This window comes from Podarcis gaigeae (genome assembly GCF_964106915.1).
Source record: "Podarcis gaigeae genome assembly, chromosome: 4".
Classification (NCBI taxonomy): domain Eukaryota; kingdom Metazoa; phylum Chordata; class Lepidosauria; order Squamata; family Lacertidae; genus Podarcis; species Podarcis gaigeae.
The window spans coordinates 57,052,124-57,068,477 of record NC_139677.1 but is presented as its reverse complement, the minus strand read 5'-3'; positions in this window follow the sequence as shown (position 1 = coordinate 57,068,477).

Here is a 16,354-nt window from a genome sequence, read left to right as displayed (position 1 = left end):
GCTGTAGGGCCTGTGGGTGTGGCTCGGGGAAAGCACCCATACAGGCCTGGTCTAATTAGGTATATACGATCCAGAGGTTCTCCACTGCTGGACTCCAACTACTACCACCCCTGGCCAATGGGTGTGATGGCTGGGGCTGATGGGACTTAAGTCCAATAATATTTGGGAGCCACCAGATATTGCCTTCCACAATATAGAAGATAAAAATCAGAAATGGATCTCATTTTTTTTTAGCTTGCAGTTAAAGTTGGTTCAGCATCTAGAAAGATTGAAGATTTCTAAGCTGGATAATCCAGTGAGTCTCCCCCCCCCCCCCCACGATTCTCATTTCCCTCATCCAAAGGTTTTCAGCTAGTATTATCTAGCCTTGGGGCTGATGCTTGTTTTTAAATTTCATGTTACCACTGTCTGTTTCCTGCATCATTTTGAGTTAAAAATTAAAAAAAGGTTAAATCTAAACTATATACAGAAAATGATATATGTTACACTAGATAACTAGTGTAATAGCATCAGTTACATATCTGCAGTTCAAACCCACTGCTATACTTAATTGAAGCACCAATAACAGCAATATAATTGTTAAATTCTTGCCATTGCCTTACTCTTCATTCTGTAGGATTTGGGTCAACTTTATCATCATCATCATCATCATCATCTGAACAAGTGGGCTTATTGTCTCATATCTTTAACAATGTGTATTTGACAGTGGAAATACAAGCTTTATTTATAATCCCTTAGAAAGTGAGATGTCACATCATGAAGTTTATGCAATTACATTATTGCGTTAAGTTTATGTAGATCAGAGAACTAGACATCTACTGATAAGACCTAGCAGGTTGTACAAGAAAGAAAGAAAGAAAGAAAGAAAGAAAGAAAGAAAGAAAGAAAGAAAGAATCTCATGATCAGGGCTGGGCAAATTTTCAGTTTCTCTCTTACTCTCTTATGTTTGTCACATTTCCACATCAGTTTTTGTTTTTGTTTTTTTAAGTCTACAGGGAAAATTCAATAGCATGTTAGTGAAAATTTTCCCCAATATGCATGCTTGTTTGCCATTTTCCCTAATAAATACCCTAACAATTCTCCCTAACAAAATGCATGTTTGTATGCCATTTCCACCAATATATGCATTTTTATGCACTCTGTACCCTAATATATGCATTTTATCCTGCTAGGCAACTGCAATGAAAAATTCAGGCAAGTGTGAATTTTGAAGCGTGACTGGTTTTTAATTCCAGTTAGATAGCTTCACCTTTAATCAGGTTTTGACCTGAATAATTTTTTTCTCCCTTCCCTATGCATGGGACTTTCTCGATGGGTTGTTTGTTGTCCCTTGCAATGGCTCTTTTCTAAATAAGTATCATTCTTTGGACTGCATTCAATCCTATCCATGCTTAAATGGGAGTCCAATCAGTTCAGTGGGGCTTAATATTTAGAAGACATGCCTTGGATGGCAAGGTTAGCAATTTTTTCCATTTGGATGTATAAAACATTGATACTCTTGTCACCAGGATCAGTAGATTGCAGCATAAACCTCTTTTAATCCAAATGTTATGGCTCAACTGGCTTGCAGACCAGGCTGCTGTCAATAATATTCCTGTCCAAAGTACCTAAACAAATGCTGAAAAAAAACTGTTGCCATTGTCATAAACTCCTGAAAAATAATATGGCTTGTTGTCACACTTGCTGAACCACAGCAGCAAGGCAACTGCTTTCTTGTCACTTTAATCCCACCATGATTTACACAGTTTATGTCCTAAACATTCCCAAGTGCTCTTGGGACTGTTTTTCTGGCCAAAAAATCCATTTGTATATAAAGAATAGCTTGCAAAATAGAAAGGAAAGGCTTCATAGACTCACTTAATAATTTCAATTAAGCTGCATTGCAACTGAACGAGAGGCTTTGAAAGTCTCTTTCAGCCCTCTGATCTCCAAATGCTAAGAGCATCTATTATGGGCCTACCCAATAATACAATAACTGTAGCAAAACTGGACTATGTCACAAGATGGGGAAGGGGAGGATCTGAAGGGGAAAAAATACTGTACATTGTGATCAATGGTACAGAACACAATGTTCTGCCAACACCTTTCAGAGCATATATTTCCAAGTACTAAAACTTTTAGAAACACTTCCAATATCCAGTGATGCTGCTTGTTGGTGAAGCATGGGGTGGGGGGGGGGGAGAGAAGAAATAAGAAGAGAATATATCAGAGATATATCTAAAGAAAAGTTTGATCAGAGTGACAGGTCACAGTGTGCTGACCACTAAGGACTATGAATATATCAGTTCTGTGGGCAAGAACAAAGATTATTCTTTTCTCATTCAAGATTATTCTTTTCCAATTCCCTCAGTCTAACTAGAATTCTGCTCTCTCTGACTACACTGGGCCCCAAAACACTATTGGTGGTGGGCTATTGGGAGGCAATACACATTGGCATCAGCATCAAGAGGTGTGGCTGCAGGGTTTTTAAGTCCACACAATGCTTCTTTGGCCTTTTGACATAAACTCAGTCCATCTGCAGTGCAGGATTTCCAGTCACTTCTAGTTTGCATAGGATTTTTTCTTCTGTCCAAAGATACAGAGTTGGGTAGGGTTTTATGTCCACTCTACAGTGGATATTGCAGGGCAGTGTGGGTTAAACCACAGAGCCTAGGACTTGCCAATCAGAAGGTCGGTGGATCGAATCCTGGCGATGGGGTGAGCTCCCGTTGTTCAGACCCTGCTCTTGCCAACCTAGCAGTTCGAAAGCATGTCAAAGTGCAAGTAGATAAATAGGTACCGCTCTGGCAGGAAGGTAAACAGCGTTTCCGTGTGCTGCTCTGGTTTGCCAGAAGTGGCTTAGTCATGCTGGCCACATGACTCAGAAGCTGTACGCCGGCTCCCTCGGCCAATAAAGCGAGATGAGCGCCGCAACCCCAGAGTCAGTCACGACTGGACCTAATGGTCAGGGGTCCCTTTACCTTTAAGGGTCTAAGGGTGGGTGTTGTTAAGTAGGTCCATTGGTCACATTTTGGGAAGGAAGGTGTAAGAAAACCCAATGGGAGAGAAAAGTGAGCAGATGAGCACCCTTAGGCACCTTTGAAGATGAGGGACATTTCCAGAGGCCAGCTACTCTGGGTTGTGGGGCCCATAATCTGAAGGTGGAATTTTCTTGAGACTAACCTGTTGCACCTGCCAAGAATTGTGGGTTCCCAAAATAGGCTGTGGACAGAGTGAACTTCCTACTCACTGGAAAGTGAGGCTGAGGCTTGGGGGTTTTCCTTGTCAAGTTCTTTGCCATGAGCTGGGTTTGGCTCATCCAACATAGACATTTGAGATGAGATTTCCATGCTTCTGTCATTTCCCCTGCAGATGTTATCAACAAAATGTGGCCCTAGTTCAACCCATTTCAGTGTCTTGTCTCTTTGTTCCTGGTTCTGGTCACAAAAGAACACAGTGTGCTTGCAGACATCCGTTTGCCATAGCCATCCATAAATCATTGGATGCATCGAGAGAGAAGATGTAACAAGGTCATGATGAAGGATGAAACAGGCATCAGTAAAAATGGGGCAAAATGTGAAGGGTTTTAAAGCACCTTTTGAATGTGATGTGCTTTGTCAACAGCCTCTACTGGCCTCTGATTAATTTTTATTTCATTTTAGTTTGTGCATCCCTACACAAAAAGTCTTTCAAACAAGGAATGATGTTTTAATTTCATTGTCCGTACCTGCATTGCAATTCTGAATGCACCCTTTGCAATTTCGTGTGCCAGGCCCTGAACCTCACAGTTAAATTTGATGAAGAACACATGACAAACTCTACCTGTTCTTTAAGAGGACAAAACTGCTGTATGTTTAATGAAAGGCCAACAAAAATGCTCATTACTACTTCATTACTTGAGTCAGAGTTACTGACAGAACATTTCACTCTGCCGGTGGAGTGCAAATAGTATTTCAACACACAAAGATTTTGAAAAATCAAGGCTAGGTCATATATTTTCAATACAGCAATGAGTTTTTCATCAGGCTAATGATATAATCATGATATTGAGAGCTCATGAAGGATACAATGCCTCCATGAAGTTTAAAGTAAATAGTGGAGTCGAGTTCAACGGTTTAACAATTTCAGATAAAGTCAAAATGAAAGCTTGATTTAAGTGTGTTATATGTGTTTTGATTTAAGGATGCATTCACATGGCAGTTTGTTTCATTTTCATTGTTTCCTTAACTTTAATTTCCACACTATATTTGAGCTTCCACATTATCAAAAACACACTTCTGGACCTATAGTGACATTTAAGACAATATTGCCATATTGTTAGCAAATGGAAGCAAATAACTCATAAATGAGTACTGAACTTATTTCTAAGGACAAATCAAAAATACAAAATTGAAAGCTTTAATACTATGCATACTTACTTGAAAATAAGTCTCACTGGACAGTAAAGTGGGACCTGAATAAACACATAGTATTGCACATTTCATCATTGGCTGTATTCAGTCTTTCACCTTCTCCAGTTTAGCTGCAAAGAGGGAATTGGAAAGTTTCCTTTGTAGACAGTTTAGGGTTTGACAGATGTAGTAAACTACAGCTAATTGGGCTTTTTCAACAAAACATTGTTAGGGTCAACTATAGTTTGTCAGGGGTTTTCTATCATGACAAGCTATAGTCATATAGGTCCTTATAATATCAGTGGAAACAGTGGGTCTTCGCAAGTATTAACCTCTTCCAATTTTAACCTGAAGATTGCCACTTGTCCAGTTTTAGTTTTAATTTTAATTGTTTGAATTAATTGTGGGATGTATCTTAATTGATTGATCGCTTGTATTCTGCATATCATCTTATTTATATGATGTTAGCCGCTCTGAGCCTGGCTTTGACGGGGGAGGGTGGGATACAAATAAATTTGATGTTGTTGTTGTTGTTGTTGTTACTATTATTCTAAAATGAAAAGATTCTGAACTCTTCCTTGCAGCTATGCCAGAAGAGGAGAGGAAAGTGCACAAAACCAAGGCTTGCAGCAGCTTGTTATTGTAATATATCTGTAAACCATGGTTCAGGTCCAAATGAGGACATCATAATTTACTGTACAGTGAATAGCAAGTACCACTCATACTTGGTGAGAGCTATTATCTTATTCTCTGGTGTTGTTGTTTTTTAAACTGCAGATACTAAAAACTCTTAACATTATGTTCAATACTAAAATAAATGCTGGAGATTTATTTTAAAAAACAAGAGCAAAAGAGCTCAAAAAAATTCAGCAGTTGTTTATAGTTGTTTACATTCTTTATAATGAATCTAGAACATTTCATTTGTTATCTCTTTGGCCAACTAGTGCCTAGACAGACACTACTACTCTCAACATTATTAATACTATTAATTAAAAACAGACCACAAAATCTTGAAGCTATAAGAATGAACACAACATTTTAAACTTGCTAGTAGTTTAGCTATAGCTCTATTCTACTTCAGGTGCTTTTCTCACCTCCCAGTTTTAAAACAAGAGACTTGTTAAAAAACAAAAACACAGTTCCCTAAGATTTCTTCTATGCTCATCCAGTAAGTCTGTCTCTTTCTATGCACACTCAGTTTTTTTCATGGTCTACACAGAATGTGTGCTATGAGTTTTTCACTTCCATGACATAAAAGTCCGTATGGGTTTGCTATCTTAGTTATGGTCCAAACTGTTCTTTGTCTTCAGCATTTCTTCTAGGTAGATTACTAACACTACACCACACAGTAGTAAATATTAAGAAATTAAGCAAAATGTTCTAGTAAGACTGGACCAGAAACCTGTAAGCATTCAGAGTGTTGGGACAGGGGGTGGAATTTGGTAGATAAAAATTCCATATATAGGAATCCACAGTGATGCGGGTGGCACTGTGGGTTAAACCACAGAGCCTAGGACTTGCCGATCAGAAGGTCGGTGGTTTGAATCCCCGTGACGGGGTGAGCTCCCGTTGCTCGGTCCCTGCTCCTGCCAACCTAGCAGTTCGAAAGCACATCAAATTGCAAGTAGATAAATAGGTACCGCTCTGGTGGGAAGGTAAATGGCATTTCCGTGTGCTGCTCTAGTTTGCTAGAAGTGGCTTAGTCATGCTGGCCACATGACCCGGAAGCTGTACGCCAGCTCCCTCGGACAATAAAGCGAGATGAGCACCGCAACCCCAGAGTCGGCCACGACTGGACCTAATGGTCAGGGGTCCCGTTACCTTTAGAGGAATCCACATATCATCAGTGGAAGGATCAACTTGTGTTACCAATGAATGTACGGGTAGGCATTAGGGGTTCTTCTCCCCCCCCCCCCCCCACCATCAAACTTAAAATTCTCTGATAGTCAGATTTCCATTTGCAGAGGAACTGGGAAACTGATGAATTCACTTAATATGTTTGTAGAAGTTCTCTCTGGCTCACTGAATAGGAGCTTTAAGTTTAACTTTGAACGTACCCCCCCCCAAATGGATGCAACATAAACATTTACAGAATTGCACAACCATTTTTAATGCATTTTATTGACACAGGCATGCACTCACACACCCAGGAAAGTCTGATTCAATTCCAAATGGCTTTTCACCAAATCCTCAAAAATACAGAATGTTGGTTGAAGTCCTACAGTTGCAGCAGGTCACAAACTGGGCCTAAGTTAAGATTATTTGCAAATCCACTTTAAAAGTTCATGTGTGGTGGTTTCATCATGTGTAACACAGCTGCGTGAACGTGCCTAAGTGTGCTGTCTCTTTCCCTTTTTAATGCATTTAGGCTTGCACATAAAGCAAAACACTCATGCAGTATGTGCAATCTAAAGTCACAGTTGCAAAATGTATTCTGCAATTCCTTTGACATTAAGCAGCCTACCTAACTAAAACAAGCTGTTGTTCCTAGTGTTTTGATCAACTGGAAGATGTCCAATTAACTAATGAGAGTGGACTAAAAGTACAGAACAACAAGAACTTCTTATTTTTTATTATTTTTAGTCCATTGTTGTACTATGTGATGCTGGTGATGTACTATGAAAGTAACATAAAAACCGTTGGTTAAACAGATGAAGTGCATAGATGGCAACTCCTTTGGCTCTAGATACAATCTTTACATCTGGATGTCAGGCAGGACATAGATGAGCTATTAGTCAAGTCCTTCAGATGATTTCCATAGAATGAAAGGAAAAGGTCTTAGGTAGCCTTATTAAGAAACTTCAGAGTTTACCTTGTTAGTGTCTGCTATAAAGCAATGTAAATAATATGCTTTGAAAACCAGCTAAAGATAAATGATTGAAGAGCTTTTTAAAGTTCTCTTTGTACCTCACCCCTCATAACAAGGAACAGCTGTTCAAACCAGGCATCAAAAACAGCTCTCTAGCTCAGATTTAACAATGCCAAGACACAGCTGTAATTGAAAGAGAGATGGATGGTTAGTGCTGAAGAAGATGGAAATTTACCAGAATGGATGGTGTTTAAATGTGTTCTTTTAAAAAGCTAATGAATAGGGAGATTTCTGCTGACAGAAAGCAAAATATAACAGTATAAAACATGGATATTGATACAAAAGCTATCCTCAAACAGTTGATAACTGTGTCTGTTTATTTAAACATAGGTGTATTTATGATAGGGTCAAAATCCTATTTGAGAACTGTACCCAAGTTAACTATGCTGCCCAACAATGCCAAAGAGTATTATTGTATCCGAGCAATTCATGCAAAACATATTTTGCCCAAGGATAGGTATATTTATTTGCAATATTTTTATCACCCAAACAAGAAGAGGGGATGATGCAGTTGTAAAGAGAAGCTCAAAAGCTTTTGCTTTCATGATAGATTAACTGTAGTTTATATTCATGTCTAAATCTGGACAAACTGTGGTTAATCTTAAATATGGTTTGTTGAAACAAGCCAACTTCAATCCCTACATTATAAAGCTGGTTTGTTTCAGGCCAGAGGGAGGAGGAAGAGTCAGGGCAGTCCCACCTTCTTCCCAGCACACGACCCAAGGCAGCTCACAGCATAAATTAAATTAGGTCTTTCGTGTCCTGTAGTTTCCCCTGTTGAAGAACTTGGCTTAGAGGAAAGCTGGGCACCTTGCAAATCACCGTGCTGGTGGGATCTCACCCAACCACCATCTTAATTTCCTGCCATCATAGAATTGTAGAGTTGGAAAGTTCCATGAGGGTCATCTAGTCCAATACCCTGCAATGCAGGAATCTTTTTGCCCTATGTGGGGTTTGAACCCAGGACCCTGAGATTAAGAGTCTCATGCTCTACTGCTTGAACCATGTGGAGCCATTTATACTTATAAATAAGCACATGATGTTTTTATACAAATCTTTCACATATTTAAGGCCTGTGCTCTGGAACTCCCAGCCTATTAACACGAGGCAGTGCTGTTTCAGATACCCACTAAAATCCGTGTGTGTGTGTGTGTGTGTGTGTGTGTGTTTCAGCAACCTGATCCGGACATGTAAACAAGTAATATATACTTTACTGGTTTTACTTGCATTTAATTCGTTATTTTAAATGGTTTGCTTAGGGATTTTTTGATTAAGCTGTTTGTACATTCCAGGATCATGACCTGCTTCAGGCAGCACCGTGTTGGTGGTGGGGTAGATAAACTCAGGAATTGGTGCAATAAGACTTTAAAGCCTTGGCACCTACCTGAGAGGCCACCATTTGAAATCTGCTTCAGGGTCTTGCCAACAGCATCTACTTAAAAACAAATACTTCTTTTAAATAAATTTGGCTTAGGTAGATGCAGGGACCCTCCTTTCAATTATACTATTCAGTATTCATTTAATAAAGACAGCAACGGAGCAGTTTTAAGCAGTATAGACTCCCCACCCGCTACATTTCCTAAGCTCTTGGAGATGACACTGTTGTAGTAAAGTTTGTTTCCTTAGTTACCTGACAGCTGCCAACAAGAGTGGCTATCAAGTGCCCTTCATATTTTTGCACTGTCCTCTATGTAATTGATTGGAACTGTCTTTTTCAGCATTCCTGTGGAGTGAACTAAACTGTGCTTTCCTTATCTTTCACAGACATAGTTTTGCAATGCTCACTAGCTATTCATTTGGGGGACATTTCACATGTGTCACTTTTATTAAAATGAGTCATTTAAAAATAAAAAGTGTGGAAGCTAAGTGCGAAGAAGATAAGAGTGTTTATTTTCGCAGTGATTACATGTACAACATGGCACATGCATATGCAGAGATGTGAACACCATTGATTGGAAGAGAAAACAGGGAAAGGCCACCATTATAATCTATTTACACAAATATTCAGATCCAGAGAGGTCTGATGATTATAAATGAGATTACAATAAAATATTCTCCCTGATTATACAGTATATACCCTTTGGCAGCTCTTCTCCAGGTGATCTCACTGGAAATGCCACAACTTTTGCCACTCAAAGTAAATCAGCTATGCCCAGTCACCTGATGGCATATCCAGGCAAGTTTGATCATGAGTATCCTGGTTTGGCAGAAAAATCCAGAACGGTCATGAAAAGGTCAACTATTAAGGTGAACCAAACTGTGATGTTTACAACTATAGCCTTGGAAACCCTAACCAGAGGTAATGCATAAGCCATGGGAATTTACACACAGCTTGACTTCCATAAGTCGTGTCAAAGGGTCGGCAAAACACAGAACTACCAATTTCAAAGGAGAGTTAAATGGGAAAGACACTGAGATGAGTAGTTTTCTCTAAGTCTCTCTGGGCCCATCTGCACCATACATTTAAAGTACTATTATACCACTTTAACAGTCATGACTCGCCCCGCCCCCCCCCGAATCCTGTGAATTGTAGTTATTATTATTTAAATCATTTTTATCGATTTTCCAATAATAATAATAAGAAGAGTTTGGATTTAATATCCCGCCTTTCACTCCCCTTCAGGAGTCTCAAAGCGGCTAACAATCTCCTTTCCCTTTCTCCCCCTCAACAAACACTCTGTGAGGTGAGCAGGGCTGAGAGACTTCAATGAAGTGTGACTGGCCTAAGGTCACCTAGCAGTTGCATGTGGAGGAGCGGAGACGCGAACCCGGTTCCCCAGATTACGAGACTACCGCTCTTAACCACTACACCACACTGGCTCTCAAAACAGCCAATCAACATATCCACACCATAATCCAATTAGAAACAATAAACTAAAATGATTTGTAGTTATTTAAGGCTGCTGAGAGTTATTAGGAAACCCCATTCCCCTCACAGAGCTACAATTCCGAGAATTCTCTGGAAAGAGAGAATGATTGTTATACCACTCTGGGAAGTACAGCACTATGAGGGGAACAGGGGTCTCCTAACAAAACTCAGCACCCTTAAACTGCATTTCTAGTATAGTAGCTAGTATAGCAGATCCATCAGTTGTCCCTTGGCTGAAGCAGTGGCAGCAGGTACTGCCAAACGCCTTAGGACATCACCGGGCACCTGTGTCCACTCGCATCCCTGAGAGTGCAGGGCACCAGCTGTGTCAGCATGTTGAGGGTGCACCAAGGGAGTGAGCAGAGAGCAGCATGTGACAGTGGCGCAAATGGAGCTTGGCTGCAATGTACGCCCTGTCCTGGCTGGGAGGCAAACAGCCAAGCAGGTACCCCCAGTCACCAAATGGTGGTGGCAGTGGAACTGCCTAGAGAGCAATGTCTGATGTTGAAGGAGAAGAAGGTGAGCTCTGGCTTCAGCTCCCTCCACTCCTCCTCTCTGCATCCCAACTGGCTGTGTTCCTTGTTAGCAGTGGGTTTTAAGGAGAGAGTGTGCTCTCTCAACTTCCAGGAAACTTATCCTGCCAGGGCAAGTGGGAGATTCCAGCCTTGCTACATGACCCTCAGGAGCCCTTCCAACTCTGCAGTTCTATGAGTCTATGATTCTCTTAGTGGGTCATGTGACTCGGTCCCAATAGACACCCCCCCCCCATTTTCCTCTGTGGCATATTGGAGGGTATGGTGGCTCCAGCCAACTCACTGAGCCGGTTCTGTTCTGGGGGTTCATGGAACCCCCAGGAAGCGAAAAACACAGCAAATACTTTTAGGAGCTAAAGAACACAGTGTTCAGTAAAGCAAAAAATATACCATTACTGACAAGATGTGAATGTTTTTCAAGGACCAGAAAAAACTTTCAGTGGGGCTCGATACAGCACGCAGGTCTTGGATTAACCATTCCTGCTTTATTATTTTAGATTATCTTTAGGTTAATACACTTTGTAAACTTCTCTGAGGATTCTTCAGGATCAAAAGCACAGGATATGAAACACAATAAATAAAATAAATGAATATTACATGTGGAAGCCAACCTAGAAATTAAGCATACAAGTGTTGTAACATTGGTCATGCATTTGAGAAAAAATTATGGCTTTATTGCCATTACATTTCCGATGCTTTCTAAGCTATTTAATAAAATATTCAATGACAAGGAAAACCCACATGGAGTATACCATAAATCTGTAGGGTACACTGTAAAGAAATACGGTATTCGCTGGTTTAAATATTTGTATTCCTACAAAAACATGTCACAAAATGTGATGTAATTCCTTCAGATGTATGACTGACCCTTTCACTTCTACCTGAATGCAGAGAATCAAAACGCTTCATAACAGGATTAACTCAACTTCTCAACTAAATTCCTTTAGGGTATCGTAATGCATGCAAAGATTTCCAGGCTGTACTATGAGATCACATTTTTCCTTCTCACTCTAAAATTGTCATAAATTCTATATGAGTACCAATACTGTTTGCTTTTTCAGTAGCTATATTCACCTTTAAAGAATGTTAAGACATCTATAAATAGCATTTAACATTATATAGGATGAAATAGTCATATGTCTATAAGGAACAAGGCATGCAACTTGGAAATGGGACTGCCATTTTACAAGGGATTTCCAGGACACTTTAGTTAATGCATTTTTAATTTAAGAACATATGTATTGAAAAGATGTAGCAGTTAAAATCAGGAAAGGCATTATTCTCCCATGGCAGGGATGGGGAACCTATGAGCCTTCAGTGGTGGGTGAACTCCAGCTCCCACCAACCCCAGCCTGCATGGCCAATGGTAAGGTATAGTGGGAGTTGTGGTCCAGCAATATCTGAAGAGTCACAGGTTCCCCATTCCTGTATAATGGCAAACTAGCAAATCTTTGGGGAAACACTGGCTGCTTATTTACGAAATCAAATAGCTTCCGCTTGATGAACATAAATATTCCAAATAACAAATCATTTTGTTTAGATTTAGCAATTGTCCAGCTAATATACAAGGCTGAATACTGGGGCTTGAATGTTGCGTCTTACCTATACAATGGTACCTCAGGTTACAGACGCTTCAGGTTACAGACGCTTCAGGTTACAGACTCCGCTAACCTGGAGGTAGTACCTCAGGTTAAGAACTTTACTTCACGATGAGAACAGAAATTGTGCAGTGGCGGCATGGCGGTAGCGGGAGGCCCCATTACCTAAAGTGGTACCTCAGGTTAAGAACAGTTTCAGGTTAAGAACAGACCTCCAGAATGAATTAAGTTCTTAACCCGAGGTACCACTGTATCTCTAATTCAAAAGCGGACTCTAAGATCCCTCTCCCTGTCCCATGCCTTGTCTTGTCTTGTGCCATGATGGGAGAAGGAACTGCGATTCCATTTTAAAAAGGGAACCAGAGAATATGATGATTCTCGCACCATGACTTAAGCTGTCAAAATAACCAGAACACAGATACTGTATTCTGAAGTGTTGCTTGCTTGTGTTTTGAATGGCTAAGTAAGATGCGACTGTTGGAATGTGACAAACTGGGCCTTCAGAAAAATATTGCAGTGGGATACTCCTGTTCAAGGTTCAGGGTTCCAACAATATCTTTTTCCAGGATACACCATTCCATTTCCCCTTGGCCTTCTCTCACCACCCTAGGTGTATCCATGAGTGTATCCATGAGAGCCAGTGTGCTGTAGTGGTTAAGAGCGGTAGTCTCGTAATCTGGGGAACCGGGTTCGTGTCTCCGCACCTCCACATGCAGCTGCTGGGGAACCTTGGGCCAGTCACACTTCTTTGAAGTCTCTCAGCCCCACTCACCTCACAGAGTGTTTGTTGTGGGGGAGGAAGGGAAAGGAGAATGTTAGCCGCTTTGAGACTCCTTAAAGGGAGTGAAAGGCAGGATATCAAATCCAAACTCTTCCTCTTCTTCTTCTAGTATCCATTAACCTGGGAGACAGGGCCGTAGCACACATCCAAGTCCCTAACACTCTGGTACGCATCACCCCATCCACTGTGCCCATGCATGGGAAGATCTTCAGGGGACATTTGCTTTCATTTGCTTGAACACAGGTGGAGCCCTCTTCATGATCAGAGACCCTGCTCTCATCTTCCAAAGGTGTCCCTAGCTATTTTGACATCATGGTGGGTCATTCCCAGCAAAAGAGATACTCATCACCTCTCACTTCAGCAAACCATGCACAAAGTTTCCAATTTAAACATCTGGGTAAGAAAACATCTGTGTAAATGAATCCTTTGTATTTTGATAGTGTATGCACACACACACACACACACACACACACACACACGCATGCATGCATTGGAAGTACATGTTGGATGTTTTCCATACTTGAAATGTAAGGGGAAATAAAATAAATCCACCAGTTTGATTGATTTTCATTAGGAATTATTTTTAAAGCAATATGTATTAAACTATGAAGCACGAGTAACCTGAGCTAAATGTACAAAAATATTACAACCTTAGGCATTTACCTACATGGCACAGGAAGTGACTTTGTATTATCTCACCCCGAGGTACCATTTCAAGTTTCAGTAGTTGAATGTGTGGGGTATTCACTGCAAAGTTCAGAGCAGCTGTTAATATTGTTACGAAGTATTAAGGCATGGGAAAAGGAAGATTTACTACATTTTCTTAGCCATACACACTTTTTCTGTAAGAAATAAAAATAGGCACACAACTCCAGTTTATACATAAGTGAAATACACACATCAATAGATAGCTGCTCATGTCTCATGAAGGGTTGGTGAGTCTGTCAATTTTGTTTCCTTTGCTTCTCATTTTTCAAATTTTCAGCTTCTCTTTCAGATGATCTCAATGAAAGTGAAAATCAATCTGGACACAAAAGTTGTTGAGCCAAATCTAGACTTCTGTATGGCCTTGAACCTGGCTTGGTAACGAATAGATGTGTTTTCACGTGCACTTTGCCATATTATTATTATTATTATTATTATTATTATTATTAAGCTGCATTGCCAATGTCAGAGAAATGCACATTTGAAGGAGAGACACATTTCCGTTTATGTATTGTTTGGGAAATGTCACAGCAAGCTGATTCACAGTAAAATGCAAACTGGACTGCATTTAATTCCCATCTCTCATCCCTGTCCATTCCACTGTCTTTTGCTTGCCTGACATACAAAATGGAAGAATCCTCATTGTCTTCCACCACCATTTTGCAAGCATTTGTTGCATCACATCCTTGACATTGTAGAAAGCCCCCTGTAAGAGGTGCACGTACCTTTCCTGAATTTTTACATTTACGTACCTTTCCAGAATTTCTTGGATTGAGGGGACTTTTGACTGCTGAGTAAATTATTCCATTTCTCCTCAGTTTCATATTTGCATGCTTATAGATTTTTTGAGCTTTTATAGTATGACTAAGTTACAGTGTGCATTGTATTGAAATAGCTTTTTGGGGGAAATGGGATTTTAAAAATGCAATTCGTAATGTAAAAATTCAGCAGCAATCTGATAAGGGCTGGCCTTTGCCAACCACCACCACACCACTCCATTATCTTCCCTACAGCTTGGAGAAAATGTCCAATACTGAATAAAAAGGAAGTACAATTTTGAGGTTTTTAGCTTTTCTTTAGCTCAAATCTGCTTCGTTTTTGGCCTGTAGATCATTTGAAAATGAGTAAAATGAAGATCATGTATTGCTGAAAGCTGAGATTGTTTAAGCTTCCTCTAAATTGATTGGTTTTTAAACAATGTCATAGCTGATGTCAGCTGGAGTGGGAAAAGCTTACGTTTCTGCCAAGGGCGTTTACTGTAAATTGGCAGTTAACAACATAAAGCTTGGATTTGCTACTGGCAAACACAGTGAGGCCTAGAAGAGCAAACAGTGGGCAGCAGGGTAATTTGCTTCAATAGAAAAATGGGGCTTCAGAGAGAAAGCCAGGGAGAGCTAGGGAGATTTTGTGCACTCTGCATACAAAGTCTAATAGGAACGTTTAGAAGGAAAGTCCTTGGCCTGGATTTAAGAGCAAATGGAGCCATTTTGTGTCACTCTTTCACATCTGGAAGGAAAATAAGTGGCACTTCTGCACAATGTAGAATGGTAAGCTGGAAAAGGGAATTAATAAAGTAGCTGCCAGAGGAATGGAAAATGGTATGTCATGAACTAGTCAATCCATGCAAGTTGGAGCATTCTAAAGTTGCACAAGGCCAAAACCATGATTTCATGAACTGAAATTGCTAGAAAAAGATATGTTATTGAAAATGCAATACAGCTTAATTGGAAACACAAGCAGCATCACCCCCAATGCCAACCATTTGCCATGGCCAACTCACAGGTGGGACCAGATGACAGAAATGACCCCCCCCCCCAGCATGCTAATCCACAAAAATAACCAAACCATGCAATTAAAAATGGTTTCAGTTGTGCTCGGAAATATCTCATAAACATTTTCACTGAAATGACTAGGCAATTCTTAAAGCAGGGGTTGGAGAACATCAGGCCCCAGTGTGTGGTTGTCCCTGGCTTGATTGTGTTCTTGAAATGCGATCATGCCTTTTGCTTATCTGGGTATGGAAATATGGTTCTAGGGATGTATCTACAGAAACCTCTGGCTTTGATGTGAGTGGGATGTAACCTGTTGTAGAAAGGTAAGAGTCACATCTACTGCTCTATCCACTTATGTGTCTCATCCAAATCTGCCCACCACTAGCATGTGGGCCCTGGAAGTTTGCTCATGAAGGAATGTGACCCATAGGCATCTCTACTCGGCCTTCAGTTGATCCTTGGGCTGGAATGAAAAATGTCCCTGTCCCCGTCTTCAAGTCTGAGACAATGCCAAAGCATGCTGCAATGGAGAAGTAATGGGGAAATGGATGAGGCATTGGAATAAGATAAAATTTGTGGTCTGGAGTAGACATGGTGATGTGTGGTTAATGAGTGAAATATCAGCAAAGAACAGAGCAAGCAGGAGAGAGTCGGGAATATAGGAAGCTGCCCTACACTGGTCCTTCTAGCCTAGTATTATCTGCACTGCCAGGCAGTGGCTCTCCAAGATTTCAGGGAAATGTTTTCCCCAGCCCTACCTGAAGATGCTGGGAATTGAACCTGGGAATGATAGATGCTCTGCCAGTGAGCTATGGTCCTTCACAAAGTTGGTGACACTGGCCAGAAGGCTCTGTCC